This window comes from Pongo abelii, chromosome 21, assembly GCF_028885655.2.
Source record: "Pongo abelii isolate AG06213 chromosome 21, NHGRI_mPonAbe1-v2.0_pri, whole genome shotgun sequence".
Lineage (NCBI taxonomy): Eukaryota > Metazoa > Chordata > Mammalia > Primates > Hominidae > Pongo > Pongo abelii.
In genome coordinates, this window is record NC_072006.2 from 52,831,123 (window position 1) to 52,848,799 (window position 17,677).

Genomic DNA, 17,677 nt, shown 5'->3' on the forward strand with positions numbered 1-17,677 from the left:
AAGAGCATTAGAGGGCAGGCCTGGCAGTGCCGACACATTCCAGGCTTCTGCCTGTGCCGTGTCTATGAAAATCTCGTTGGCATAAGCAAGTCACCTAGCCACGAGCAATACCTATGGGATGGATATGTCTATCCACCCTCCCTCAGGCCCTGGTAAGGATGTGGATGTGTCATACTCTTACAGGGGGAGTGAAATATTGAGGCCCAACATTAAATCACCTACAGCAAGATATGTCAGCCTCTGTGTCCCCACAATGGAATCATGCTTCACCAGCGGGTCTACCTGAGCTGACTCCCCTTTGCAATGGTGCCTGCAGGTTTAGGCCAATGCTGCTCCTTGTGGAAGACAGAGAAGCCTCAATTGGCCTCCAGCTGTTGGCAAGAACAAGATATTAGGTTGGCGCAAAACAACCACAAGCCCCAGCTGGCCCGTGCCCAGTGAGACAGGAGAGGGGCAGGAAGAACTGTGGGAGCTCAGGGAGGCTCCCATCCCCAAGCCCCTCCCTCCCCCGCTTGCCCCATCTCTGCTTTTTTTTCCTTTTTTTTTTTTTTTCTTGAGACAGGGTCTGACTCTGTCACCCAGGCTGGAGTGCAATGTTGTGATCTTGGCTTACTCCAACCTCCACCTCCCAGGCTCAAGCAGTCCTCCCACCTCAGCCTCCCCAATGGCTGAGACCACAGGCGCATGCCATCACACCCAGCTAAATTTTTTTTTTTTTTTTTTTTTTTTTTTTTTGTAGACACAGGATTTTGCCGTGTTGCCCAGGCTGGTCTCGAGCTCCTGAGCTCAAGCAATCTGACCACCTCGACCTCCCAAAGGGCAGAGATTACAGACATGAGTCACTGAGTCCAGCCTGCTTTATTTTTCTTTACAGTACCTGGAACGTTCTAATGTGCTAAGTACATGTGTATTTTCTTTATTTTTTCTCTTCCCTAGAATAGGAGCTTAATGTGGGCAGGTACTTTTGTTTATCTCATTTATCACCCTATCCCCAGTGGCTGGAACAGTCTCCTGCACATGAATGGTGTGTTCTAAATAAATATTTTTAACAAATAAATAAATGAAATATCCTACAAGAGAAAGCTAGTATTTGGAACTCACCCATCAACAGAACCAAAAAGCCAAAGACCTTTACCTGTCCCTACCTCTGAATGCACCCAACCCCACAGGAGCTAGCAGAGAAAAAACAAGAACAAAGGTGGGGAAAAGAGCAGGTGGTTCCCCCCGCAACTAAGGACCCTCGAGGCTTAGGCTGAACTTGAGCTGGAGAAAGGACTAATCTAGGAACTGGGTGTGAGATAAAAGTTTAGATTTGTCTGGCCTGGATTTTGTAACACCTAAACACGAGTTATTCCATTCATTTTTGTTTTTGTTTTTGTTTTGAGACAGAGTCTTGCTCTGTCTCCTAGACTGGAGTGCAGTGGTGTGATCTCAGCTCACTGCAACCTCCGCTTCCCAGGTTCAAGTGATTCTCCTGCCTCAGCCTCCTGAGTAGCTGGGATTATAGGCGCATGTCACCACGCCCAGGTAATTTTTCTATTTTCAGTAGAGACGGGGTTTCTCTATGTTGACCAGGCTGGTCTCGAACTCCTGACCTCAAGTAATCTGCCCACCTCAGCCTCCCAAAGTGCTGGGATTACAGGCATGAGCCACCAGGCCCTGCCATATTCCATTCATTATTAACAAGTCTGTTATGATAAATCAAAGTGACCAAAATCCCAGGGAAACTTCCCCAGTTGTCATCAAGAAGCAGAGACCAGAGACCTATCAGCAGAATGGGACTAGGGCGAGGCAGGGGAGGGAGGTGCTCATCTCTGGATTATCGGGGTCCAGCAAGGGAGGCATAAAGTTTAAGGGGTCACCAAAAAAATTACTGATCAGGCCAGGCATGGTGGCTCACGCCTGTAATCCCAGCACTTTGGGAGGCTGAGGCAGGCAGATTATGAGGTCAGGAGATCAAGACCATCCTGGCTAACATGTTGAAACCCCATCTCTATTAAAAATACAAAAAATTAGCCGGGCACGGTGGTGTGCGCCTGTAATCCCAGCTACTCAAGAGGCTGAGGCAGGAGAATCGCTTGAACCTGGGAAGCAGAGGCTCCAGTGAGCCAAGATCGCACCACTGCACTCCAGCCTGGACGACAGAGCAAGACTCCACCTCAAAAACAAACAAACAAACAAAAAAAACAATTCACTGATCAAAAGAAATAGTATTTTAATGCAGGTTTAAAACAAAATCAAATTTAATGCAAAAAATAAAAAAAAAACCCTAGTGGGAAAAGTTATCAAATTTTCAACTAAGATACAATCCAACCCTGCATTTGCATGATTTGGCCCCACTTACTCACCCTAACCCAGCCCTGCCTCACAGAAGCTGCTCGAAGGCAGCGGCTGGAGAAAAATGAAGCCATTTCCTGCTCGTATCTAGCTCAGACCTTCCATAAACCAGCTACAGGTAAGACCGTGATGACCCACCTGTGCCAACCAGGACCACAATCTACCATCAGGGCCACAGTAACCGGGTCCATGTTGACTGTCCCCAGGTGCACCCAGATGTTTGACTTAGGGGCTCAGGCCAGGGCTGCTTCTCCCATTGACATTGTGCACTTGTTAAGAAAAAACAGACAAGACTGGGCACAGTGGCTCACTCCTGTAATCCCAGCACTTTGGGAGGCCGAGGTGGGCAGATCACCTGAGGTCAGGAGTTCAAGACCAGCCTGGCCCACATGGAGAAACCCTCGTCTCTTCTAAAAATGCACAAATCAGCTGAGTGTGAGGCACAAGAATCACTTGAACCCCGGAGGCAGAGGTTGCAGTGAGCCGATATCACACCACTGCACTCCAGCCTGGGTGACAAAGTGACACTCTGTCTCAAAAAAAAAAAAAAAAAAGAGAAAACAGCCTCAGTTACAGGACCTCAGGCCTCCATACAGACACAATCAAGGAGCTTATTTATTTAAAACACAGCCCTGTGTAGTTGTAGGATGGGGAATTATTCCTATTTTCGACTTTATTCTCTTTCTCTGTTGCTTGGCATCTCTGGCCATGAGCCTGTCATTTCTGTAATTAGAGCACAGATTGTGGGGAGGGGAAGGACAGACCACCTGGCAATGTGGTCCTGTTTTTCCTGGACCATGCTGTGTGTGAGGACCTGAGCCCAATGGGCAGATTCAGGTCCCTGAGGAAAGAGGAGGAGCCAGGTAGTGGGACATTTGAGGTGACGGCCCTTCCCCAGCTGCCCAGGGCCCGCTTGGCACCGATGGTCATTCCCAGCATGTTGGGTTGGCCTTCGGGGGTCTGGTGAGGACTCTCGGGGCCATCAGGGTCTGGCAGACCCAGGTCTGGGTGTGAAGACACCTGGGGCATCTCAGACGCCCTCTCCGGCCACTCACACACCCAGCACTGAGAGGCCACAGCACGTCTGCCCCCTCCCCGGTTCTTGTTCACTTGGCGGCTGGCCAGTCATCGTGGACACTGACGGTAGCTCGAGTGTAGGGTCCCCAGGTTCCTGCTGGGCCAGCAATTGTGCTCCTTGTGCTGCTGTGTCTTGGGGTGCCAGCACAGGGTCTCCATAGGGATAGAGACAGCAACTCTGCACCAACCAGTGGGGACACAGCTGTGTTTCAGTACAAACACCAGGGCCAGCTGGACAATGCAGCCTGGGACCAGCAGCTCTGATTTGCCTGAATCCCAGAGTTGGCATGGTGGGGTCATTCTTTCCAGCCAAACCAGAGAGCACGTCCTTGGGCAGGACGAGGTGTGCTCAGAGCAGGTGAATGGAGCTCTGCAGGGAATGGCATCTCCTTTGAGAAGTGATGGCCCTGAAATCAATCCAGGGATACTCTCTGAGCACCCCCAGGGGGCACAGCTGGCCTCAGAGAGCAGAGAAATGTCAGCCAGCAAGGACAGGTCTGTGCTCTGTGGACAGGCCAGAAAGAGGGGGTACAGCAAAGGAATCATAATCACAGAGGAGAAAACAGCCAGAGTCACAGTCTGGTTTGTCCCTTTCTCACTGGGTGCTGCCAGGAGTTCAGTCCAAGACAGCGACTCCCGAGTACAGGTATCAAAACAGACTGAGACCCTCTAATCGCCTCCTGGTGTCGAGATAGCCTCCTACCCACCGGCCCCCACCACGGGGCCCTGCACTGGCTTCTCCAAGAAGAAACTGGGAGGCTGAGGGGCTGACCTGCGGGGACACCTTTCACTCAGGCCCCGTGAACCTGTTGAATGTTTAACTTATCCTTAAAAAACATGCCCGCCTCTTTGCATGTCTAACTCTCTGTAAGGAGCATGTGTTACTTTGCTAAAGAAGGAAAACATCACTCCAGACCACCTGTGCATTTAGCAAACACCAATTCCCAGCCCAGAGCAGATTTGCTGCTACAAAAAGCAAAAGCTCAAAACCCATGTGGAGCCTTCAAAGGTCGCCTGGCCCCCAGCTCACCCTTCGGAATTCACTGACAGGTGTGCTCAGGGCTGTTTCTTCTTGGTGTCTGGTGTCAGGAAAGAGAAGACACAAGGACACCAGTTGGGGGTTTAATCCCTTCAGACCCAAACCTCGGTTTTCTGTGTCCCTTACGTTACCCCATCGAGACGCCGCTGGGGCTGAATGAACCACGAGCTGCTGCCCTGAGCAGGGAGTCGAATCCATCCTTGATCAGATGGTTGAAGCCTCGCACAGCCTCTAGGGCCCTGCATGGTGGGGGCTCCCTCCTCGGCTTTATCTCACAGCAGGGATGACCCATCACTGGGTATCCCAGCTCAGACCTCAAGGGAAACAGGCCCAGGGGAAGGTGGGTGGAAGGACCGGGCCCCTGGTGGGAGGACTCACAGGTGAGTGACCCCAACCACTTGGGCGATTCACACCCAGGGTTTTTGGGGCCCTCAGAAGAAAAGTTGGTTCACAGTGAACACAGATCCTGCCATCCAGGGTCACAATTATCTGTAGCAGGGACAACTACCCACTACAAAAAAGATGAATTTAATAAGGCAGAAACTTTAGCTCAAGATGAATTTTTTATTCACAATGTTCCCTAGGCTGCCTGATGGAGTTTAAATGTTGTCAAATGCCTTTCTAAGGATATTTGGTTGTTTATTGCTCTTCTTCAACTGTCGGTGCCGGAAAATGCAGCAGACACTGCAGGAAGGAAGCTGAGTTCACAGTCACCTTCGCCTTCACTCCTGCAAGGCCAGGCCCCCTCGCCACTGCTGCTAACCCAGGTCCATTTCCGTGAACTCGGAAAACTCACGTTCTCGTTCACTGTGATTTCAGATTTATACATGAATTAAGCGTGGTGTCTAAAAATGAAGCAATGGGAGTGTTGGGAAAAAAATATTCTCAGGAAATGAGTGTCTTGTGCTCCAGCCATGTGGTCCCCAGTGAGCAGGGAGGTCCAGAGCTGAGTTCTCCAGGACAGAGGGGGTGCCACAGGCCATGCCCCATGAGCCAGAGGAGAGACGGACATGAGTTGGAGGACACCCCTGGTTTACCTGCCCAGCACCTGCTGCTTCTTCTGGGTCCCAAGACCCCTTTGGAAAAGCCACCCCTCCGGAGCTCTCTGTCCACAGGTGGGGTAGACGCAGCCCTGTTCCCTCAGTGCAGGGCTTCTGTCACAGACCAATGGTAATCCATTCCCTGGTGCCAGAGAGCACATTGCTTCCCAACATATGAGAAAAATCAGGGCTCTGTTTGCAAGGAAGTAGGATATCTGAATGTTGGGGTCTACACCAGCAATTAATCAACTAACTGTGAATTACAGTGGAATGGCCAAATGCCTTGTGAATGAATGAATAATGTACTTGCAAAAAGACATATAAATATTCCATATACACTTCAGAGCCCTCTTTTTGGAATTTTTGACACGTCTGAAAGTTTAACTTTTCATTAGAGGCTATGATTCCTACACGATTCATTCATAACATCAAGGATCCATTCTCCCCAGCATACACTTGGGATGCCCATCAAAGTGCCCTTCTGAGAACATCTGCAAAAGCAGATTCTTATACTTCTGTCTCCCTTATCTTGCACTGGGCAACTTCAAGGCATGTTAAAAAGATTGTGCCATTTACAAATGAGGTAACTGAGGCCCAGAAAGGGAAGATGGTCTGCCCAGCTCTCAGAAAAGGTCTTGGGACCTGAACAGGTGCACCTCGGCCCGAGGAATTTCAGTGATGCTTCAGCATTCCCATCAAATGTCACAGGGACATTAAACGTGTCCTTGTGTTGGCAAGAAACTTGAGGCTCATTCACAAGAAGACATGATGAATGGACTATGGCTGCATCTTCAAGCTGGGCCTGGATGTCTTTGATCTTCTGATAAAAGTCTTTTTAACCTGAATTATCTGGGGCACCATCCAGCTTCTCCTTTCTTGGTGTATACTGGTTCTCACGAACACCTGGACATGAATGCACATTTGCATCTAAGCTTTCTGTTTGTTTTCTTCTACGTGTTTGAATGAGGAGGAACCAGGGACATTTAACAACCTGTTTCCACTCACTGGTTCCATGACAGTAATTTGACTACACAGGGTCTTTAACACTTCACCATCACAAAGACTCAATTTCATACGTGAATGAGTCAATGTCAAACGGTAGGAGGAGGAGGTGGGGGCCTGACATGTTTTCCTCACACCTCTTAAATGGTTTATTTCATATTGATATAGATCGGGGACCATGGATCATGCTGACAAGCTCATCAATTATCTGCTACTCACCAACAATATCAAGGTCTTGCTTTCTTGGTGTGGTAGTTGATGTTGATTGCTGAGGATGTCTGTGAACTTGAAATTGTGTTTATCTGCCAGAGACCTTGAACCCGAGAACCTCTTTCCCCACACAACGGTACAGATGTCGTGCTTGGTGTGAGTATTGTCAAGGGACATAAATTAGAGCAATTGGAGTTGGGAGAGAAGGAAGGATGCATTGCTAATTGCAGCATCATTACAGGGCTTCCTAGAAGCTAAAAGAGACACAGCGTCAACAGTGAAACCCCAGAAGTGACAGACAGTGTCTATCTGTGCAGAGACCAGTGACTGCATTTGGAGCCAGAGGTCATTACCATGGGCAATTTACAGGCTCTATGACTCTGCAGGGGAGAGAAACTCACTCTGACATGCAAAAATATGTTAAAGTGGGCATTTTATTATTTTTCAGGAGCCATAATTTTCAAATGACAACTTCAGGGATCCTTTAAGGAAGATAATTGATTACCTGACAAAGAACCTGTAGCATTTCCTCCTCACAGTGGAAGAGAGAAAAACGGCAACAATCAGCTCTTCTGAGCAGAAAAGGAGCATTTCTCAGAGAAAACATTGCGAAGTTTATAACAATGGGAGCCTGAGGAAACACAAATACATCTTGCCTTCTTGACAAATAAGATTTAATTAAGACAATCTTCCTGCTGGGAAATCAGGTCTTGCCTGTGCCGTGCAGGGAAAAGCGACAGGCTTAGGGGTGAGAATCTCCTTAAAACGTGGTCCTGTGTCGGCCTCTTAATTATTCATCAGCATCCTTGTCACTGAATTTCACTGTTTCACCTATTTTTAGTTAATTTTTTTACTCCAAATGTTACTTGTGTTACTTCATGAAATAGTTAATGCGTCCACGATAGGCACAGACGAAACGGAGAGGCTCGTGCTCACCCCTGAGGAATTCCAACACTGTGGTTAGCACTTTGCAGGCAGGCCGGGAACTCTGCCATGGGAAGCGGGTGTCTGAGAGCAAGGTCAGTGACACCATCTTGTTCTTGGGACTGAACCGGAGGCAGGGAAGCCAGGAGAAGCCCTGGGACCCGGCCCCCAGATGTTCACCATGGGCAGGCAGCTGTTTGCAGGGAGATGCCTGAGTGACCCCCAGGTTCCTCAAGAAAACCTACAGCTCCGGTAACATTTGCACTTCCCAGCCTGGGCTGCTTCCCACTGGATGCTCCCGAAGCCAGACGCCTTCATTCTGACCCCTTGGCGGGTCGCTGCATAGGCCCGCATGAATCAGGAGGGTCCTGAACTGGCTCTCAGACCCCCGCTTCCCATGGCAGACTTCCCGGCCAAGCATTTCCTGAAAATCGGTCTTCTCAGATTTTCTTCTGAGATGTGGCCAAGGCCCTGAAACAGTCTCCCCTCCCACCCAGATTCTTACCTGTGAAACAGGCCATGGTGGGAACGGGGAGGAAAGGATCAGCCCTAGACAAGGAGGCCCTCCCATGGGGACGTCCAAAGAGAAAGATCGGACCCATCAAACCACAGAGGCTGCCCTTGGACCTCAGGATGGCATCCAAACCCCCACAGGTCCCTGCCCCCTCCAGTCCCACCTCCCACCACTCACTCCTGTGTCCACTCGGTTATGGCCACACTGGTCTCTCCACTGGCCTTGGACAGACCAGGCTTCCAGGAACCTCAGAGCGTTGGCACATGCTGGCCCCTCCTCCTGGTATGTTCCCCACCCCCACCCTGATCCTCACCCAGTTACCTCCAGGAACCTCGTCACCTGTTAGGTCTCAGATGAATGTCACCTCCTTGGGGAGATTCTCCTGTGTCCTCATCACCTCCTCGCCCAGGCCCAGGGCCCAGGTCAGGTCCTCCAAGAACCCTCTTATCACACTGTGGTGTCTTTTCTTCCCAGCCAGGACCACATATAATGAAACAAGGCCATTGTAATCTGAGGACAACCCATACGACTAAAAAGCCCATTCAAGGTAAATTCAACTAAATTGAGTACCAAAGTTTCACAACAAATGCTTTGTGATTTAGTTAACAAACATTTACCTTGGATTCACTTTAGGCCAGGCGCTGTTTCCCATACTCCATGTGTATTAAATCATGTACTCTCCAAAACATAGGTACTACTACATCACCGTCCCCATTTTGCAGATGAAAACACAGAGGCACAGAAAGGTGGTTGCTTGTGTAGAAATCGGCATCATCAGGACTAGATTAGGTCACCCTGCACCAGGCCCCCTGCTCTCAGCCATGTACTTGCCACTTCTTCTAGAAAACAAAACAAAACAAAACAAACAATCAAAAAAGGTCTAATGAGGGTTTTCTCTAGAAAAGTAAAGCTAAAGTGATGAAAGTAAGTTTTTATTTACTGTCTAACATTTGGGTTACAGTGGCAGATGTACCGCAATTCTTAAGTAATCAAAGAATGAATCAAGTACTAATTTTTTTGCATATTTTTTTCTGATAAAACTGTAGCCACAGTCAACCTCTTTCCCCCCAGGTTTGAGTTTTGCAACCTGATCAAAGGAGTCATTTTCAAAAACCCCCAGGGGCTCCAGAGCCTCCACAGGGGCCTCTCTTCCTCCTGGCATTGTCTCTATTCCCTTTGGGAGATTCTGCTGGATTTGAGGAGATCCTCATCCCTGCTGGTTCCACTTCTTCAGTGTTCATCAGTCTACATGTTCCAGGTCCTCACTGTTGGACTCTGTGGGTGACACAAGGAATGCTTCCTATTGCATGGTGGGATATACAGGCTCACCCACAGCCTCATGGTGAACCCACCGCACATCTGCTGTGAAACCCCTAGTAGGGACCAGACCAGTCATTCACACCCAGTGGAGTGCAGGCAGCCAGCTCTGAGAACCAGCTGTGAAATGTTCAGAAATTTTGCTAATTGGTTGTTAAACCTCTGGTAGTTTGAAATCAACCATGTTGGGAGTATTTACACCAGGAAAACTGGGCTTTTCTTGACCCTAAAGGGCTGGTTTATCGGCCCAGCACTGAAGTTATACCTCACGCACAGCCCTGACTTTTGGATGGAAACCACCGTTATCCTACTTGGGGTCCCTTCCCAGTGGCTGCCATGTCCAAGACCCCAGCTTTCTCTTTCTCTCTTCACCCACTTTGGGTTGTGAGCCTCAAAACCATTGTACTGAAACTACTTCTAGGCATCAGCACCATTCACTAACAGCACACTGGCCTTTGTTCTAAGACAGGGATTCAGCAGTTACATAAATGTGCACTGGGCACTGAGCTGTCCTAGGTGCTGAAATGATTTCATCAGGAGCAATCAGAGGCTGCCTAGTCCAGGAATCTCAGACATTTGACTCTGGCTGAATGCACTTATCGGAGAAGGAAAGAAGTGCAACAGTTTGCAATAAAATAGGCCTCTCTTTTGCCATCCAGGGACACACACAAAGAAGCAACAGTGAACAGTCAGTACTTCACCGAGATTCAAGCAACACATCCCAACCCATGTGGTATCCTCCCTGTGACACAGGAACAGGGTGGGAGAGGAGTTCTCTGGCCACTTGCCTCCCAAGCTCATCCATGGGAATGCACCTCGGTCCCAAGCTGTCAGGGAGAACCACAAAACCCCCCTCAGCCTGCAGGAACCTGGCCCCACCCTCTTCCCCATTCACCCCCTCACTTTCTCCCCTCCTCCACTGACACTCCTCAACTCCCTGGACTGTCCACTCCGCCCCAGACCTTACCTCTTCTGCCCCCACTGTGGTGTGACAGTCAGCCATTCCTCCCTAGTCCAGAACTGTCCATGAGGGTGAGAGAGCAGGGGGAGGACAGGACCCTCCAGGATGACCTGGCCTCAGAAAAAGAGCATCTAAAACACATTGGAGGCATCGCCTTGTGAGGCTTCAACTGCCAGCAAGTCCCATCTACCGACTCTGTCTTCTTTGCACAAACAGCGTCTGCCTCCTTCCTGGCTTGTTGTTATCAGAATCTCAAGAGATGCCAGACCCCAGGAAATGTGGACAGAGGGGCTCTGATCTGTCTCATCTGTTTGACTATTTGATTAATATCCTCCTTTGCTCTGCCTTCCCCACTATTTCATCATCAGGCCCAGCCACAGGCTTGGCACGTTGCAGGCACTAAACAAATACTTTCTTGAATGAATGATGAACACTTTGGTTTGGACAGGGGCTATTAACTTTTTGACCTTGGGGTGAGAACCATTTCACACACTTTCAATAATCAAGAAATATTTAATTGTAATTTATTCAAGGGTATTTTTTCTTTCTGAGATGTTGATTTAGTTCCTATTTTCGTTTCTTTGTCCGTGTGGGAAGTAAACAGCAAATTGCCTGCATGTAGAATGTATTCAGTGGAGCTGCCTTAATTAGCTAATTTACTCAAGTCTCACTGGAGAGCAATCAGAAAGAGTCCTTGTAGGTGCTGTTAAAGTTTGCAAAAGTGTCCTTCCCTTCCACAGCCACAGGTGTCCTGGGCAGCTGGACCTGGGGAAAGGGCAATATATTCCCACCCACTCATCCTAATTTCCACACCCAGCCACTGACTCCATTGTAACAGAGCACTGGGCAAAACATTCTCGTGCCTAAGATTCTTCCTCAGGAGCATCTTCAAATTGCGGAGGAAGCCCCTGAGTTTATGCCTGTGGAGCTCTGAACCCTGTAAAGGGCTGGCCAGGGGTGAGGAGGCTGTGCCCCACCCTCCACTCAGGGCTCACCCCACGTCCCCCAGGGGTCTCCAGTACTCACTGTGAAGCAAGGAGTGGAGCACCCTGATGGGGAATGGCCCTGCCAGGGTCATGTCCCACAAACTGTGTAAGCAAAGGAGACAGCACCTGCTTTCCAAGGCCTGCCCAATGGGCCAAGGTTCAGCTTAGGTGAGAGGGCCAGGCTATCCCTACCCATGTTTCAGCTCAGGGGATAAAACCCTTCCTGCTACAAAGCTTCCTTTTACAAGCAGATAAACCCTGGCCAGGACTTCTAAAATCTTTACATTCAGGTAGCTTTTGGCCGATCTTTGGTGAATTGGCTTAATCATATTTCTTTACTGGAAGTCATTATCTGAGATGAGCAATTTTTTACTGGGACAGGTTTGTGACTTCAATGAGCCTTGCCTTCCTTGTCTCTTAAAGGTCACCATTGGAAATAGATCGACAATGTAGCAGGAAGTACCTAGCACAGTGCCTGGCTCAGACATTCTATCAGCAGCTACCTGCCTCCAGTCTGTCCTCCTCTCTCCCTGTTTTCTGCATTGTCTCTTTCTGTAGTATAAAAGAGACAACTTTTCTTCAAAGTTGTCTAGATTTTATCCTTTGGAAGTTCAAAAACATTGGCCAGTTACCCATGTCATAGCGAGGCAGGAGACTAGGGAATTGGGGTAACCAAGGGTTAAGACATAAAGAACAGCAGGTGCAGCCAATTTTAGGCAAGATTAGGCAGCACACAGTCCACACCCTCACTTCTACAATAATGAGACAGAAGGTTCCACTTCAGCCTCTGATTGGTCATGGGCCAATCCTTCATAGGGTGTATCCAATCAGAGGCCTCTAAAAGAGCACCTAGAGGTGTTACCAAATTCTTTTAGCTTAATAAAAACCCCTAAAGAACATTGTAATTGGGGCTCTTGAGCAACCTGCTTGAGCCCACTCCCACTCTGTGGAGTGTACTTTCACATCAATAAATCTGCACTTTTTTTATTTCTTTCATTGCTTCGTTTTTCTGTCGCTTTGTCTGTGCATTTTGTTCAATTCTTTGTTCAGTGTGCCAAGAACCTGGACAACTCACAGTCAGGACTTTCCATCTTGTAACAATAGCATTAATTGCAGTAAAAGAATGAGCTTTCTCAGGGCAGGCTAAGCCCAGCTGCCCACAGTCCTGACCACAATACCTGTCCCTTCTGATTTTTTTTTTCATTTTTTTCCAACTTCTTAACTTTAAAAAATGTCAACTATTCAGAAATATACAGAGTAGTACAGTGATCACATACCCTTCACATAGCTTCATCAACTGATAACACCGTGTGCGGGTCACCTATCTCCACGAGCACTAAAGAAAATTGTGTGTGTGCATGTGACTATGTGTGTGTGTGTGTATGCATGTGTGCGCACTATTGTGCATGTATTTTTCCTTTTCTGGCAAAACTATTTGAAAGTAAGGTGCAGGGATCATGATATTTCACCCCTAAACACTTCAGTATATATCTCCTAAAGAAAAAGATAATTTCTTACATAATCTCAATGCTATTTTCACACTCAAAACATTTAATGTTGATGCGTAATATAATCTAAAATACAGTCCAAAGTGAGAGCTTTTATTTTCAATTCAGCATCCAATCTAGGACCACACTGCATGGCTTGCCAGGATTCTTTCATTCCCTGCAATGTAGAACAGCAAGTCCATCATTTCATCTCTTGGGATGTTGACTTTTTTGAAGATTCCAGCCAGTTGTATTGTACCAAAAGCCAAGAAGTGCTCAAAAGATGACGGAAATTGGTCAAAAGGAAACAGAAGCTATAGTCAGAGGACTTTCAATGGACAAATGTAGAAGTATTTGAGCTTCAAAAATATATGAGAGCAAGAATGAACACACTGAATTTTTTAAAAAAGGATCTATGAGTTCATAGTGATACTAAAAAAAGCTGATTGGAGCCAGGAAGAATTCTTTACAGAATAATAGCAGCTGATATATATATGAAGAATGACGGAATTTGAAAATGTTACAATTGACTCATGTGAGGACCATCTGTAGATGCCAAAACCATTGGGGGACAGATTTTGAAGAACAGGATATCCATAAGGTCCCAAAGCATCACCACATATGTTGCTTGGCAATTACACAAGGGAAAAATGATCCTTTGCAATAAAGAAATCTGATGGCCGCACTTTAACCAAGTGCTCAAGCTCAACATGAGCAGTGAACAGACATCTCAAGCCTCGCTCCGGCTGTAATGAGCTGGGCAGAGCCTCCCTCTGTAGCAATCCTGGCCACGGCGTTCAGCCTGCACCTCCCCAGGGAAGCAGCAGACTTGGGCAGACTGTGGCCCTTCTGCAGGCCAGCAACATGGGCTCTTGTCTCACTTCACCTGGGTGGTCCACAGACACTCCTTGCTTTGAGCTCTGCCCCCTGTCCGGACCTGTGCTGGAGTTGGAGATACAGAGATGGATGATTTGCCTTCAAGGATGGGAAGGATGCTCAGGAATCTGTGTCCGGGGTCTCGGGCAGTTGGACAGCTTCCAAAACAACTGTGATTCCTCCACTAAAGGAAGAAACGAAAATACACATATCTGTTGTTTCTTCTCCTGATCAAACCAAGTGGAACCGTTTAGAAAAAAATCTGTTGTTACAGGTGCACTCAGGAACGATTTGTGGACTCTTGGTCATCCTATCAAGTGAGACATCGGACGAAATAGGGACCATTATCGTCACTCTGCCATCAGGATTCATGACTGCAACATCAAAGGGCAGCTGTAGAAGCATTGGAAAAGCCCCCGGTGTAAAGGGAGCTTTTATCAGCGGTCTGAGCCCCTCTCCATTGCTGCTGCTGTTGGAAAAGCCAACTTGGCTGCAAACAGTAGCAACAGGCTTCAGAGTCAGCCCAGAAGCAGCAGGAGGTGGAGTCTGCATCAGCCAAATCAGGGGTGACTTAGAGATGCCAAATATTCACTTCAGAAGCCTGCAGAGGCGGACCCAGGAGGCGTCACTCACTCAGTGCATATTTAAGCAGGGCCGACTGTGCACCAGGCACGGTTGTAGTCTCTGGCCACAGCAAAGAACAAAACAGACAAAGACCCCTGGCTTCAGGGAGTTCACAACCCACAGAGAGAGACAGAGGACAAGCAGGTGACAGCCCAAGAGAGTGCGCAAAGCAGAAGCTGGTGGTGCCACCTGGGTCCCGCAGGCCTCACAGTCTTTGCCCTGCGATGGCTTCTTGCTGCCCCTGCTCTCCTGCGGGTCCTCCTCAGGCTGCAGGAGCCTGTGTGGCCTGGGAGTGGAGTCCTGGGAAGCTGCCCTGGGTGAACGGAAGCTGGTGGGGAGCAGACCTGGCTTCCCCACCTCTCCAGTGCAGTCCTCTGACGCTGCTCCTCAGCGTCTCCATGAGGTCTCCAGTGCAGCTGAGTACCAGCAGCCCACGGTGGGTACCTGCTACTTATCCTACCAGAATGGGCATTTTTTCCTTCCTGTCTCCCTCCCCACCATCTTGCCCGAGCTTCCTGGGGACTTCTCCAGATGAACTGAGTCACGCCCAGTCTCAGAGTCGGCTTCCAGAAGAATCCAACCGAAGGCCATGTGTGACACGCAAACTATGTCATATGGTGGGAAGTGCACTGGAGAAAGACAAAGCTGGGAAGGGAGCGGGTGGCGGTGGGGGGCTGTGATTGCTCATGGACATCAGAGGAGCCCCCCAAGAAGGGGGCCTTGCAGCAGCTGCCCAGGTGGTAAGGGCTCAGCAGGTGGATGTCCCGGAGAGGAGCATACCAGGGCAGCCAGGACTGAGGGTAAGATCCTGAGGTGGGGAGCTCCTGGCCTGTCCTAGGAAGACCAAGAGGCCATGTGACCAGAGCGAGGGGACATGGGAGAGACGCAGGAAAGAGACCAGCAGGTGGAAGGCACCAGAGGCTCAGGGCCCTGTCGACTGGGGAAAGGCTGTGGCTGCAGAGTGAGGCTGGAGACCTGGGCTGGGTGCAGGGCGTGGCTAACCTGAATCGTTGAATAGAATAGACTGCGGTGGAGGCTAGGCAGGGAGACCAGGGAGGCCCATGGTGTGATCATCCTCCGAGAGCAACCAGACAGGAGCAGGCAGGCAGGCGGAGTGCAGGAATCGGTCCATGTGGACAGCAGAGGGATGGAGGTGCTGAGCGGTCAGAGGGTGGGTGCCAGGAGAGGAGAGGAGCCGGCCATGTCAGCCTGAGCACCTGGGCAGGAATAGCCACCATCAGGGAGGTGGGGGGTGAACTGAGGAGGTGGAGAGGAAAACCCATGACTATTTGAGTTGGAGAGAGCCCAACCACAGCTGAATGCATTAACCTGGACATCAGCTAAAGGTCTGGGCTGGACAGAGAAGTAAACATTTAAAAATAAAAGTCAAATCCGGTCAAAATCCCCAAAATATGTCACATGATACTTTTTTCAATCTTGGAACCCCTCCATCTGTGGAATACATAGACTTGTGATGCCAACTAGAAACCAGATGGGGACTTGTGCTGTTGGAGCTGGACTACATGGATCCCCCACCGTAGCCCCCACACCAACCCATTGCTCTTGCCCTGGGTTGGGGTCTCCAGAAGCAGAGACTGAGATGGAGTTTTCAGTTCAAAATATTTCTAAGGACCAACACTTGTGAAAGGTACTTGGTGGGGAAAGGCAGGCTGGGCAGGGGAGAAGCTGATCTGCAAGGCAGGCCTGACATCACCTCGGCAAACTTGCAGAGGTTCTGAAACAAATACTGCTTGTAGGAGTCAACCCATGTTGGGCCCAAATTTCCAGGCTTTTATTCCCTGACTTCCCCAGCCACCAGGAGCGAGCTGTCCTGGAAAGGTCATGACCACGGACAGGAGGGCTCTCTATAGCTTTATCCCTTATATAAAAAAAAAATTTGCAAGAAAATCTAAGATATTACAATTATAATCTAGGGAGGTTGATAAGACTTTACAAACCAAGATGGATAATCTTGATATTTAAAAAACTGAAAATACAAAAATTTGAAAATTTTGTACATAAAATGATTACATAAACAAGCTATATAAACCTGTGTAAGTATTTGTAAGTGAACTAGACAATGAGCTAATTTCTGTAATATACAAATTCTTACAAATTGACAAGAAAAAGAGGTGATAGCTATAAAGAGGTAATTCACAGAAAAGCATATCTTTGCTCTTGAACTGCTAGAAATGCACACTGTAAAAATAAAAGTACCCATACCTTATCCTAAAATGCACAGATGTTTACTGCAAGTGTTGTTTATAGCTTCCCAGAACTAGAAACAAAACACATTCCCATTATGAGAAGAATGGCTGAGCATTTTGCATGTATAGCCACCCAATGGAATTTCCACAGCTATTGTAAAGAACAACTTTAATTTAGAGCCATATAAGATGTCTTGAAGGTATATGAACAAGGAGTTAAGTGATAAAATCAAGATGTAGAAAAATGTTAGTTATGGGTCTGTCAATTCTGGTGATCTCTTTAAGGAACTAACTTTTATCTTTGTTAATGTTATCTATTGCCTTTCACATACTATTTCATTTACTTCTGCTCTTCTCTTTACCTACATATTTCATAGATATGTATCGACGTATTAATTCTACATATCTACATATCGACGTATTAATTCTACATATCTACATATCGACGTATTAATTCCACATATCTACATATCGACATATTAATTCTACATATCTACATATTGACGTATTAATTCTACATACTTCTGGTTTACTTTGATTTTTTTCTAGTGTCTTGAGGTAGAATCTTAGGTCACTGATTTTTTACTTTTCTTTTTCGTTATATTACATTACATTACATTTAAAGCTATAATTTTTTCCCTCTGCACCGCTTTAGCTGCGGCCCCCAAATTTTGATGTTGTATCTTATCATTTGGCAAAATTCACTTTTAAAATAAATTCATTTGGACAAAACACTGGAATGATTTAGAACAAAATATGAAGCAAACCATAGTTCAATTGATGCACAAATTTAGCCAAAAGATCCTCCCTCCATAGCCAAGGTGAGAGGATCGCTTGAGCCTGGGAGTTCGAGACCAGCCTGGGCAACATGGTGAGACCCTGTCTTTACAAAAGAAAAACAGAAGTTGCTGAGGTTTGTAACTTGATATTGTGGCATTAGTTGAAAAAGCCATTTTACTTCAAAACTGGTTAAAGAGGTTAAAAAATTGTTTTATCTGTCAGGAGTGAAACTGAAAGCTAATTGAGAATCCCAGTTGAGATCTTGGAATTTTGTTTGTGTGCTTTACTTGGAATTG